The sequence below is a fragment of the Diachasma alloeum genome, unplaced genomic scaffold (genome assembly GCF_001412515.2).
Source record: "Diachasma alloeum isolate Michigan unplaced genomic scaffold, Dall2.0 Dall_scaffold_00178, whole genome shotgun sequence".
Taxonomy (NCBI): Eukaryota; Metazoa; Arthropoda; class Insecta; order Hymenoptera; family Braconidae; genus Diachasma; species Diachasma alloeum.
The window spans coordinates 3,908,044-3,920,939 of NW_021680344.1; the positions used below are offsets into that span (position 1 = coordinate 3,908,044).

The window sequence follows — 12,896 nt, forward strand, 5'->3', positions numbered from 1 at the left end:
CCCCTCCAAACCCCTCCTCCAGCCGGGAATTGAACCCGGGTCTCCCGCATGCCAATCCCACACTCTAACCACACAGCCACCGCCGTCGGTACGAAAAATGTATTTTAATAAATAATTTTTTGACGACTTGAGTTATTAAATAGTTTAATTGTTTGAATGAGATTTTTTTAACATTTTCATTTTTTTCCGATAGTTTGCATTGATTTTTCCCTCAAATTGTCCATTTTTAATGACAAATTTCCTCAAAATTTCTGGACTACTGTCACGTAATAAAAATTTCCAAGAAGTTTAACGAAAATGTCAGGCGTACGAAAAATTTATTATTTAGTCATTTTCGTTAATTGACAATTACGAAATAGAACAATTTACGGAGAAACTCTGGGAACTTCTTTATAGTTGATGACATAAAAAAAAGCTTCAACATTTCCCCCAAATACACGTGTTATCTAGATCATAACAACATGAGGGTTTTTTGTAGCTGAGAAAAATTTAAAAAAACAGTCATGATTCTTTCCCCCTCAAGCCACTCGTTCATAAGAGGCTTCTATGTTTATCAAGATCTAAAAAAACGAATTACCTCGACATTTTCGTTAATTGACATAAAACTTTTTTTGTAGTTGATGAAATTTCTAACAAAGACTAGCCCTTGATGTTTTCCCCAAATTCACCCACTCCCAAGATGATTCAATCATTAACGAGATGTAGAGACAAAAAAAAAACAAAAAATTTTGACATTTTAGTTGATTGTCAATTTGTCGCGAAGACGAATGGTAGTGGAAGAACATTTAAAAAACTGTTTTGTAGATGAGAAAATTTCTAAAAAAAATACCTGTTGATGTTTCCTCTGGTACCACTTGTTATCGGGGCCATTCGATCGTTAACAAGACATTAAAAGTCAGTCATTACAACAGTTTCGTTAATGTTCATTTCATTGAAAAAACAAACGATTTTAAGTGAAAAGTCTCAAGACTTTTTGCAGTTAATGAAATTTCTCGGAAAAAATGGCTTTTGAAATATTTTCTCAGTCAATTATTACCAAGATAATTCTATTTTCAACGAGATGGGAACAAAAACAAGGAAAGATAGTTTTCACATTTTTTAGAATTACTTAATCACCTCAACTAGAGCTTCAAAGGAAAATGTCATCAACTTTTGTATAGACACGAAGTTTCTCAATAAAAATTCCCTCATATTTTCTGTTAGAAATCAATCGTTATCAAGATAATACACTATTTAACAAGATATGAGCGAAGTTAGTCGTTTCGTAAGTTTCGTTATCAATTTATCTTCAACAATAAAAATTTTAGGAGACAACGTCAAAATTTTTTTTTGCGCCATGACATACCCAACAAAAAAATACCTTTGACATTTTCCCCTTAAAATACAAATCATCAAAATAACTGAAGCATAAAAAAATGTGAAAAACACATGGAATTGACAAATTGCCCTACTTTTACCAAAATTGATTACAAAAAACTACTGCCTACGGATAAATATCACAATACTTCATTCATGACTGATAAAATTTTCAGTAAAAAAAATATTTTCAAAATAATTTCAATAAGCTCCCATCAATATCCTCATCACTCTCTTGAACTCACCGAAAGCCGAGCAGATTCACAAGAAGTCACTCCCAGAAACCTTGACTCGCACAGAAAAACACGGCGAATGCGTAACTAACGAGAACACCGGAGAAGTGTCGAGACGCTACTGGAACGAGTACAACCGAGGGACTAATACAACCATCCCACTGGAACTTGTACGAGGTTACCACAAATGAGTGAGTGAATGGTGCCTGCATTGTACTATCCACTGGGCATTGCGAGAACACCCGACTTATCCGTGAAGATGGGATCGACTTTCACCGTTTCGAGACCATCATGTCACCAGAAACCCCTTCCAACTGACAAATCATCAGCCCCAAGTGTATTCAATTGATCCATCAACGTGAAAATATAAGCAAAACAGACGATAATATTCTCCCCATAATCAGCATGGAAATTACGTACGCGGAGAAGCGGCGCGACGAGATACCGAATGGTTAATAGTCATGCTGATGTCATTACTGGATATCTAAAGTGATGATGTCACTGCTATTACGAACTTGTCACAGTTAAAGCTTGTCCTAATTGAAAAGATGTGTTCTTTAAAAAAAATAAAAGTCTGAAATAATCCCCTTTCAAAAGCCTTCAAACTCCCGCTGCAAGTAGTTAAGCCTTTATCTCTCTAAAGATAACTCTCAACATCAACCAACAAAGGCCATTAATTCCAAATTCCCGAGTCTGACAATTTTTCAAACAAGGACGAAAGCCAAATGTTTAATGTTCAATTCCAAAGACGAAAGCCAAATGTTTAATTTCAAATGCTCTTTGTCACCAATAAAAACTCTCCAATTTCTTTCGAAACAGCCAAAGTTCTAGGTCTGGCGCATCCACAGAATACGAATCCCCAAAAATGATAAAAGTCACGTGATTAACCATCCATGGCAATTTCCCATTAATGTCTCTCCAATTGTCCTTTCACCGTGACTCATGCGAATGCTTCAGTACAAAGGCGAATACCAGCCGAATCGAGACAAAAGAATGAGAATGATATTCGAGGAAGTGGAGGGGACAAGAAAACGTCAACTTTCTTGGCCAATATCAGGCATAAACAAAACAACTCCCCAAGCATTTATTTAAATCTTTAATCTTTCCGAGATCTTCCCACAGATCTTGCTGTCAGAGCTGGCGACCTTGGGGGCCTGGCAGCAATCCTATACGCTTTTCTAAAAACTTGATGATACTTGGGATCATTTATACATTATTCGAGACAAAAGAAGGTGATCTTTGAATTGAAAGCTTGTTCACAGCTAGAGATGAAGACATTCTTGGGACGAAAAATCAACGCTTGTCAAAGGACTTGATGTCGCAAGCTTTATTGTCGCCTTTTAAAAAGCTATTAATTGGAGAAGCTAAATCCCATCAATCCTATACGATTTTCAAAAGACGTGATCCTATTCGCGATCATTTATGCTTTATTTGCGGCAGAGAAAGCTTACTTTCTGACCAAAAGCCTGTTCATACCTAGAGAAAAAGACATTCGCAGCAAAAACGTCAACTTGGTAAAGTGGCAAAGGACAACAACTCTAATTGATAGAGTGAATAGGAATTAATTCAGTTGCAAGGTCGTAAAAGGTGACAATTAGAGCTGCATTAATGCACTCTTCTCAACGGACTTGATGATATTCGTGATCATTTCTGCATTGTTTGAGGCAAAGAGAGCTAACTTTCTGTCCAAAAGCCCGTTCACACCTAGAGAAGGCGGCATTCTCAGCAAGAAAATAAACTCATCGAAGTGGCAAGGACAACAAACCTAATTGTCTCTCTTGCTACCCCGCACCTGAACTAATTTCCACTAGATGATCATCTAATTTCCACCTTCTGATCGCCTATGAAACATTGGAGGTAAAAGAAGCTAACTTTCTCACCAAAAGCCTGTTCACACCTAGAGAAGAAGACATTCTCACCAAGAAAATAAACTCATCGAAGTGGCAAAGGACAACAATTCCAATTGCCGTCTTTAACCACTTCCTAACAGAACTCATTTTGATTCATTCTATCACCACACCATCTCACCCCATCGTCGACCGACGGTGAAGTGACCTCCCGCCGACTGCTTCTCGTAGTAGTAGTAGTCGTTGTCTTCCTAGTCGTCTTTCTACTCGTCTGCGAGACAGTCTCAAAGGGTTTCTCCCAATCCTGAAAGACCTCCGTAGTCGCCATGATGTCAATCCTTCAATCAACAAAACTAAACAACAGTCGACACGAAACTGATATCCAGAGAAGATCACAGCCACATTTAGACTTCTGATTGATCTAAGACCACTGTTATCGATTTTAATCAACACTGGAGGCACATGCCTCGTCACAAATCCACCCCAGATATATCAACCGATCAGCATTAGATGCTGTTTAAGTGGACAGTCGAATGGGCAACACCAGACTGAGGATCCAGCCACGGTACTAGGATAAAATGCGACTACGAGACAAGTGCAGAGCCGCCTACAGTGTGCGCGTCTGCAGTCTATGTTTCCAGAAATACAGGGAAATAGGGGTATAATTAGAGACACTGCAGTGAGATATGAACACCGCGATGGAGGGCCATGCACACTTGGAGACGCCGGTAATGTCATCAAAACAACTTTAAAGTCAAAGTGAAATTATCGTCAATTGTCTACCAGAATGATTAATAAGACACAACCAAAGTGTGAGAGAGCCTTTCACCACTGAATTATTGAGCAATGAGGGGATTATTGAGTTTCATCATGATTGGGCCATTAATAAACTGTATCCACGTGAGTATCCCAAGGTAATTTTGCGTCCGATAAATTCCTCACTTTGTTTTTATCGTCGAATATGAATTATTTTTGTCTACCCTCGTCACCGATTATTTACGGTGAAGATGCCCTATAAATACGACGATCCGGTAAATTATTGAATCGAGTGAATCCTATTGTCTCACCACATTGCTGTATGTTGAGTTGATTTCACGGCGGAGGGTCCTTGTGGTCTTCCTGGTGGTCTTTCGCGTCGTAGTAATGCTCTCGTAAGGGGAATCCCAGTCGTGATAAATCTCGGTTGTAGCCATCTTCGTCTTCGACCGAATGAGTTACTATATTAAATTAATTTTTCATTGTTTGTTGTGTTTGTTTGTCACGTACGATACATTTGATCCTGCAATTGGCGTTGGGCTGTTGGATCTTTATGAAATAAAAAATGAAAATGAAAATGAAATGAATCTTGTTCATTAAGAGCACTCCAATCACTGACAAAGAAACAATCCACCAACAATCGAGCACTGTTTCACCCAAAGATTGATCATCATCCCTTGGAGATATCCGGATGAGGCACCTGGAGCCGCACAAACAGCTACTGTTCAACGTATGGACTCGACGAGACTGAGATTCAGGAGCGGGAAGGGAATAGGAAACTGACAGCGGTACGGGGCGTCTGCAAGTGAGTTTCCAGAAATACCATGAATATAGTGTATAATTAGGAAAACAGGGGGGAAAGAACAGGCCGTAACGGATGAACGTGAAAAATGGACACTTGAGAATTTGCCGGTGAGTTCCAACGATGATTCCTCACTCTGATAACCCGTGGAGGCATTTTCTCGCTGATTATTTGATTTTTCCGATGGTAATTCTCAGTCATTCGTAAACTCTTCCGTCAACCTAAGAGTCTGACAGTCTATTTATTTTTCCGTATTGATCTGAACTTTTCGTCGTCCGGGAATTGGTATTGGCCCTTCCCCAAACTCGTAAAAGGGAAAATCACTACGGAAAAATATCGTTCACGGCTAGTGCCATGGGGTTTTTTTATTCGCGTGGTTGGCCAGTCCTCGCCTTCGGCTCGGACGCCAACTCCACGCGAGTGACAATCCCTATGGTACCCGCCCTGAAATATACTATATCCTCGCCATATAATACCCTATTCGAGTTTTTACATATTTGCGGTTCCATGGACCGACTTCCTCTCCAATTGTGTCGCATTGTACCGCAGGGACTGTACCCCACGTACAGTCTCCTGGTGACCCAGGGAAACCATGGAAAAACCTGTCGACAATGTTTTCCTAATACTTCTCCGATGATTCTCGGTGTCTAGACTTCCGTTCGACGCTTTCCGAAAGATTAAAAAATCCTAATTGCTCCTTGCTGGACTCGAACCCGCGCCTCACGGGTTCCGTCATCCTGTCGAGCGATTTAACCACTTCGGCCACCGTCGCCGATTAGAGTTTGACTTACTCAAATTAATTTCATTATTTTGGCTTTTTGGCATTCATATGCTATAAAAATTGCCATACCATGCGCTCTTAAATTTAATTTGAAACATTGGATTTATAATTTCAACAATGATATACCTCTTGAAAGGCGGAGCTGGCAAGGGTGGTCCCGTACATCTACTTAAGCGCCCATAATTATTACATGCGGTGTCTCAAAGAAATTTAAATTCATATTCGTTACCTAGGTTGCCCATAATTTAAACTCACGAATTTTTAGTTTCCCCAATTTTTCAATGGTTGCACATGCGAAATGGAAAATTTTAAGCCATCGCAACGCATCGGATGGTGGCAACGTTTGTTTGCTAACGCAGAAATAATATTTGGCAGCGTTTCGAGCCTTCCGTTTATGTAAGAGGCCAATGGATGGACCTATACTACTTTCAATAACAGTGTTTATCAGTGATCTTAATTATTTTATTCGTCCTTCGGGTGGAATCGCACTGTTGGCAGTGTTTGATTAATTATTGGGATCATGTACGGAATTCGTTTGATTTGTTCGCGAGAGGGAAGTCGCGGGAACTTTTCTGGTATGAAAGATGTCATCAGCGCATCATTCTTCATATACAAGTCGTGAAAACGTCTTTGAAATTTGAGTAAATCTAATATTTTCAAAAATTTATGAACCGGAAGATTCAATTCAGGCAAATTTAGAAGTGTCCAACTATCTTTAAGACCTGTGGAAAGTCTTTGTCACTTGAAAAACATTTGGACATATTCACTGGCAGGAAGAAAATGAAACTTCACGGTCAGTGGGATAGTAATTTACAGGGGAGTGACATTGAATTCAGTTTAGGGGGAAAAAACATGAAATTTCAGATTGTTGACCCGCAGGAAGATGAAAAATTCACAAGTTAGTTGAATCTTCAATGAAATCATGAACATTTAGTGTTTAATTAAAGTATTTATTTCGATTTTTATGATTTCTATCAATTTTCAGGAAATGATGACTTGAAATTTACCGTTTTCATTCATTTTTCCGTAAAGTTTTGAATTTTTTCAACAAAATTCCTTGAAATTTCGAATTTTTCTGAGAACTCAATTAGTTAAAAATTCAAAAACATTTATATTTCAGAAATTCTCAATTTCCTTTGATTGTTTCATGAAATTATGGATTTTCAACGACGAAAATTCCTGATATTTCACTGAAACCATGACTCGACAAAAACGTCCGCGGAAATTACCAGGAAATTTAATCCAAAAAATTAAAACCGTGCAGTATTATCCGAAAACTATCGCCCCACCATACGAATATCAGTCACTCTGTCAGTCTCCCTGAGTTCTCTCAAAAGAAATATCATGATTCACGCTTACGTGCGTGATCGGTTATTTTGGATATCCCAGAAGCATGTTTCAAGTTGTTTATAAGACTTGTAGGAAGATATCTATGAAATTTCTTGCAAATACGTATTTTCACTTGGCTCATCCCATACCTATTTAATCCAAACAAATGAAAATTATGTTACGTTATTTCCTGCGCATTATACTGGGTCTTTTGAATTGTTTATGTTCATTGCGAAGAGGAAGTCAAGTCAAATAATTCATTCAAGTTATAATAAGTTCCATCCCTAATTTCGCATCGTCGTTTGAGGTAATGGACCGAAACCTCATCATTCCAAACGTCAGGTATCTGCATTTCCCCCCACGATGATTTATAATCAGATCAACTGTTCCCCAGATCCTCGTCAGATGGCGTTAAACATTGTAAATACTCCGGAGCTTGCAAAGCTCAATCGGTCTTTCCACCAGCTTGCAGATGGCGTTTTAATAATGAACATCAGACTAAGAATAAAAAAGTAATTCAAGATCGGCCGGAATTCAAACTCAACTCGTTAAATTCAACGATCACATGAAAAAACAGTCAACAATGGGAACAACTGCACAACAGTTCATTCACTAGAGACCGGAGAAATGAGCTTACAAATACAATGAGATGAAAATTGCAGTGGGTCATGTCCTTCGCAACTTCAAATCAGAATTAACGCAAGATCGTAACTGTGGAGGCGCAAACGAGGTTAAATTTATAGACCATTTAGCAGGCCTCTACTATCTCTGAAATATACACGAGGGAAAAAAAAAGAGAGAGTGATGGAAGACCTGTTGAAGTCTCTCCTCAAGGTTGACGACATTACATTTGTGGAGTATTTTGTTGCAGGTTATTTCTGATATTTCACGGAGAGAATTCGAATGAAAGGATGCATCCACTAGAAAAACTAGTGTCTCAAATTAAGACATTAAGTCGTGCACTCGAGAATCTTTTGTTTCAAACTTATGATGTCGCATTTGTTCTTCCAAATAGTTAATTCATTTGCATGAAACAGCCAATCATTTTTTCACTGATAATTCTGGTTGCTTTAAGAATAGCGGTCATGAAGCAGAATTTTAATGGTGAAAAAGGAAGAGTCGGCAAAAACGTCTTATGATTCCATGTCTTAAATGAAAAATGTCTTAAATTTAGTGACTTGTATTCCAAGACAAAATGAAAATGTCTTGTCAATCAAACGTCTGTTTATAGACGAAAAAAAGCTCAATGATGTTTCATAACGTCTGATGATTCTTTGATCCCCTCGGGCATCGTATTAGTGACATTGCAGACACGTCATTGCAAATCGTCCGAGGATAGGCACGAAAAATAGGATAAAACGACAGGAATCACCGAGCTAAAAGCTCCATGTCGTACTTGTCTGTGATACTGACGTCTGCTGTACATATCCGTGACGGTTGGATGCCAGTTGTTCCAAGAGAAGGCGCCCTCTCTTGGCAGCCAACATGTCCTCCATGAATGAAAAATTATTCGGCACTCGGATGAAAGAATAGAAGAGAACAGAAGAACGAGAGGAAAATCTCATTTCATTCGGAGAATTCAGATTTTTCTTAATTCAATAATCTATAATCAGTAATCAATATCCAGATTTTTCTCCAGAAGATTTTTCTCCGCCGATGAAAAAACAGAAATGAGTGCCCCAGTGGGTCTTCACAAGGAGCAACCCACAACACCGAAGTATTAAAAATACAGCTCAAGAGAATGAGACAGCAGCGTCAAAATATCTTTATTTTTGAAAGCAGTCAAACACACTGAACTTTTTCCACTCAGCCGCGAGGTTGGGAGCATTGACACGACTTGTTGAGATTCAGGCACGTGCACAATGTAAAACGGATCATTGAAAATCGATTGGGGGTAGCCACGAATGAAATTAGGTGCACAGGTGATATTAAAATACCATGAAATTTCTTGAAATCCCAGAAAATTTGGGAAATAATTCAAGAATTTCTTCTTTCTGGTTTTTCCATTTTAAACCAGTGAAGTAGGAAAATGGGGGTAAAACAGTTGAAAATTTTTGGCTGAAATTTCCAATCCACTTCTTCGAAATTTGAAAATTTCCATTTCGTAAGTAAAAGTTCCAAATTTCATGAAGAAATTAATGGAAACTGTGAATAATAGTTCAATTATTCTTGAAAATTCAAGTAATCAGTGCAATTTCCTTCCTCCTGCTGCTGAAAAATGTAGCATTTCACTGAATTTCCAGTGAAACCTGAAATTTCATGATTTTTAAAAATTCTGCTAGTCACCTCTCCCCGAAGTTTCCATGTTTCCTCAAAAGTCCATCCCCCGAAGATAATTCCTCCCCAAACATCAAACCCCAATGACAATGCCACCATCTCCAATCCAAAAGGAGGATCCGAGACATTACCATTAGACAGTAAAAAAAGCGTTTCGATACGTTCGGAACAGCTGGCAACACTTCGTTATACATTATATTGGCGACCATACGCCATTAAGGCTGACGTTAAGACCGACGATCATCGAGTTACTCTCGTCGGACTTTAACACACGGATTCACTTACGTACTGACGGTATTTCCATCCAGCTATTTCGTTCTACTTGAGTTTCCACTAAAACCCCCAACACAAATCTGACTTAGTGTTGAGCAATGGAGGATCACGTACTTCCTGTTCAAAGGTTTTGGATAGGGGCAAGAGACAGCTGTCAATTCTCGTTAGAGAATCACCGGTTGATTGTCCAAATACTCAATTTCCCCAAAAATGAGGAGCTTCTGAGCTTCTGTGTTCGATAAATCAGAGATGTCATGCCTGATTAATTCCAACAGAAGCCGTACAATTCGTAAACCAATATTGTTTCAATACGTTTATCCAACAACAGTGAAACATCATCTGTCACTAAGAGAAAAATCGACATAATATCACAAAAATCATTTCTTGAGCGAACAACATCGCGTACATGATCAATTTATGGTAGGTTGCAGATAAGAAATCGGTGCTCTTCGGGCTAAGGAGGAAATTACTGAATGAAAAGATGATGTCTTTTTCGGAATGAGATAATATTCCTTCAAAGACAAGAATAGTTTGACAGAAGGAAAAGAAGATATTGCTTCCCTTCGAGCTCAACGCGAGTTTTCTCATCTGGAGTTTTTCCTCTACATAAACTCTCTATTCATTCAATATGAAAGTTTCTGATTCATGATTCACTGAATCGAAGCTTTTAATATTTTTACTCATTTTCCCATCTTCTGACACGAAAAAACCGGTTTCTTGTAGCAAGAAATTCTCACTTTATCATGAAATGTTCATGTTCACAGGGAGAGAAATGTTCAGTAAAAATTATAGAACTCACAATTCGCTCACCGATTACGGAATCGACTCAGAAAATTTAAGTGACGGTATCGTAATTTTTTACAGGAGATTCAGATACCCTCTGGAAAAATTCCGTGACAGTTCCGTAAAATTTCCTACAACCACATTTCGCTCCGGAATTACAGAAAAGATACGTAATTTTTATTGAATATTTCTCTCCGTGCATGTCATGAACACTTCACCGGAAACTGACATTGTCTGATACATTATCCGAAATTCTTATCCCAAGAAATTTAACCTCAAGAGATGAGATATTTGGCGCAAGAAATCAATTTTGTGATACTATGACGATATTTCTCTCAGTGATCATGATACTCAAGCAGGTGAAAGAGTTATCAGTCTGTCCGTAATTTCCAGTGGCTCGCCTGGTGGAAAATCCGTCACATTGGATACAGTCCCAATGTACAAACACCGTGGATAATCTATTTCTGGACAGTAAGAGTGGAATTAGCCAGTGACTGTGAAGCGTAGCGGTAAACCATCGACCGACTTTGCTTTTCCCTCACTAATTGAGATACCCTGACGCCGTGATAGTTGTGTCTCAACAATCCATGAGAAAGCATGGTAGCAAAGTGTTTTTCAGTGGGTACCCTCATACCCCCAAGAAAACTCCGTAACTCAGGAATATTACATGAGGTGAATGCATCAAAGACAACTGCAGCCTTCTGTCCTCAATTAACGAAGCGAGCAGCAAATTGGCCTAGCTCTTTGTCGTTACGAAAATCAAGCAAAATGTTAACGTTGTTCGCGCTCGTTTGTCCGTCGTTCGCAACGCCGTTGCGCCGCCTTATGTGTGTCCACTGGGTGTACGATTGATGCTCGATGTCTCATGGTACACCAACAACCCCCCCGTCAATGCAGACTTCCGGCTGTTGATGGCTTTGATTTATGTGAAGAGTTCATTCTACGAAATGAGATACTTTCAGAGAAACTTTGGATTTCAGAAATTGGAGAAGCTGCAATATTCGCAGCACTTCGATACTGAGTTTATAGAGTATAGTGTCCTGTTTATAAATTATTGCCGGCTTTTCTCCTGGCAACAGTCCCGAAGCAAGCACCCTCGTTTCATTCTAAGTAATCAGCTGAATGTTCTATTTGTTCCTCCGCCTCAATTTTCCAACTGCCAATAATTTCTGACACCGAAGTATGACGATAATGCAGACATTTAGTTTCTTCTTGAAAGTGACAGGGGGTTCTAAAAGTCTGTTCAAACATTGTCTTTGCGACACAATGTTAACGCTGCTCGCGCTCGTCTGAGACTACGACTGAAGCTTTGGCTTTCAGAAATTGAGAAGCTGCAATTTTCACAGCACTTCGATACTCAGTTTATAGAGTATAGTGTCCTGTTTATAACTTATTGCCGGCTTTTCTCCTGGCAAAAGTCCCAAAGCAAGCACCCTCGTTTCATTCGAAGTCATCAGCTCAATGTTCTATTTGTTTCTCCGACTCAATTTTCCAACTGCCAATAATTCCTGACACCGGAGAATGACGACAATCCAGAGACATTTAGTTTCTTCTTCCATGATATAATCTTCTTCCTCTGAATGGAAGACTGTAAGTGGAAATGGGTTCTAAAATTCTGTTCAAACATTGTATTCAGGACAAAATGTTAACGCTGTTCGCGCTCGTCTGATTCTACGACTGAAGCTTTCGCTTTCAGAAACTGGAAAAGCTGTAATATTCATAGCACTTCAATACAGAAATCGTAAACTACAATATCCTGTTTATAAATTATTGCCGGCTTTTCTCCTGGCAAAAGTCCCAAAGCAAGCACCCTCGTTTCATTCTAAGTCATCAGCTGAATGTTCTATTTGTTCCTCCGAGTCAATTTTCCAACCGCCAATAATTCCTGACACCGGAGAATGACGACAATCCAGAGACATTTAGTTTCTTCTTCCATGATATAATCTTCTTCCTCTGAATGGAAGATTGTAAGTGAGAATGGGTTCTAAAAATCTGTTCAAACATTGTCTTCGTGACAAAATGTTAACGCTGTTCGCCCTCGTCTGAGTCTAAGATTGAAGCTTTGGCTTTCAGAAACTGGAAAAGCTGTAATATTCATAGCACTTCAATACAGAAATTGTAAACTACAATATCCTGTTTATAAATTATTGCCGGCTTTTCTCCTGGCAACAGTCCCAAAGCAAGCACCCACGTTTCATTTTAAGTCATCAGCTGAATACTCTATTTGTTCCTCCGAGTCAATTTTCCAACCGCCAATAATTCCGGAGTACAACGATAATCACGAGACATTCAGTTTCCTCTCCCGCGACATAATCTCCTCCCTCTGAATGAAAGCTTAAAGCTGAGAAAAGGTTTAAAAAATCCCAAATTATGTGCAGCATCTGTTCAAACATTATCTTTAAGACTCAAAGGCAACAGTAACCCGTAATTTCTATTCTCAAAATAATGAATTCCCCGAC

At 38.9% G+C, this 12,896-nt stretch overlaps 1 protein-coding gene across 6 annotated transcripts in view; it reads right to left on the minus strand.

The window, feature by feature from the left end:
- Nucleotides 1-12,896, minus strand: part of LOC107039942 (tropomodulin) — a 37,965-nt gene that overhangs the window by 17,210 nt on the left and 7,859 nt on the right. Inside the window, exon 1 of one of the 6 annotated variants that reach the window (XR_003783072.1) lies at nucleotides 4,504-4,663. The exons of 3 other annotated variants lie outside the window; for them this stretch is intronic. The gene's annotated coding sequence lies outside the window, so the exon portion shown is untranslated. Of the gene's footprint in view, nucleotides 1-1,601; nucleotides 1,820-3,617; nucleotides 4,000-4,503; nucleotides 4,664-12,896 lie in introns of those variants that run through there. 2 more of the 6 variants (XR_003783071.1, XR_003783075.1) reach the window with 2 other exon arrangements.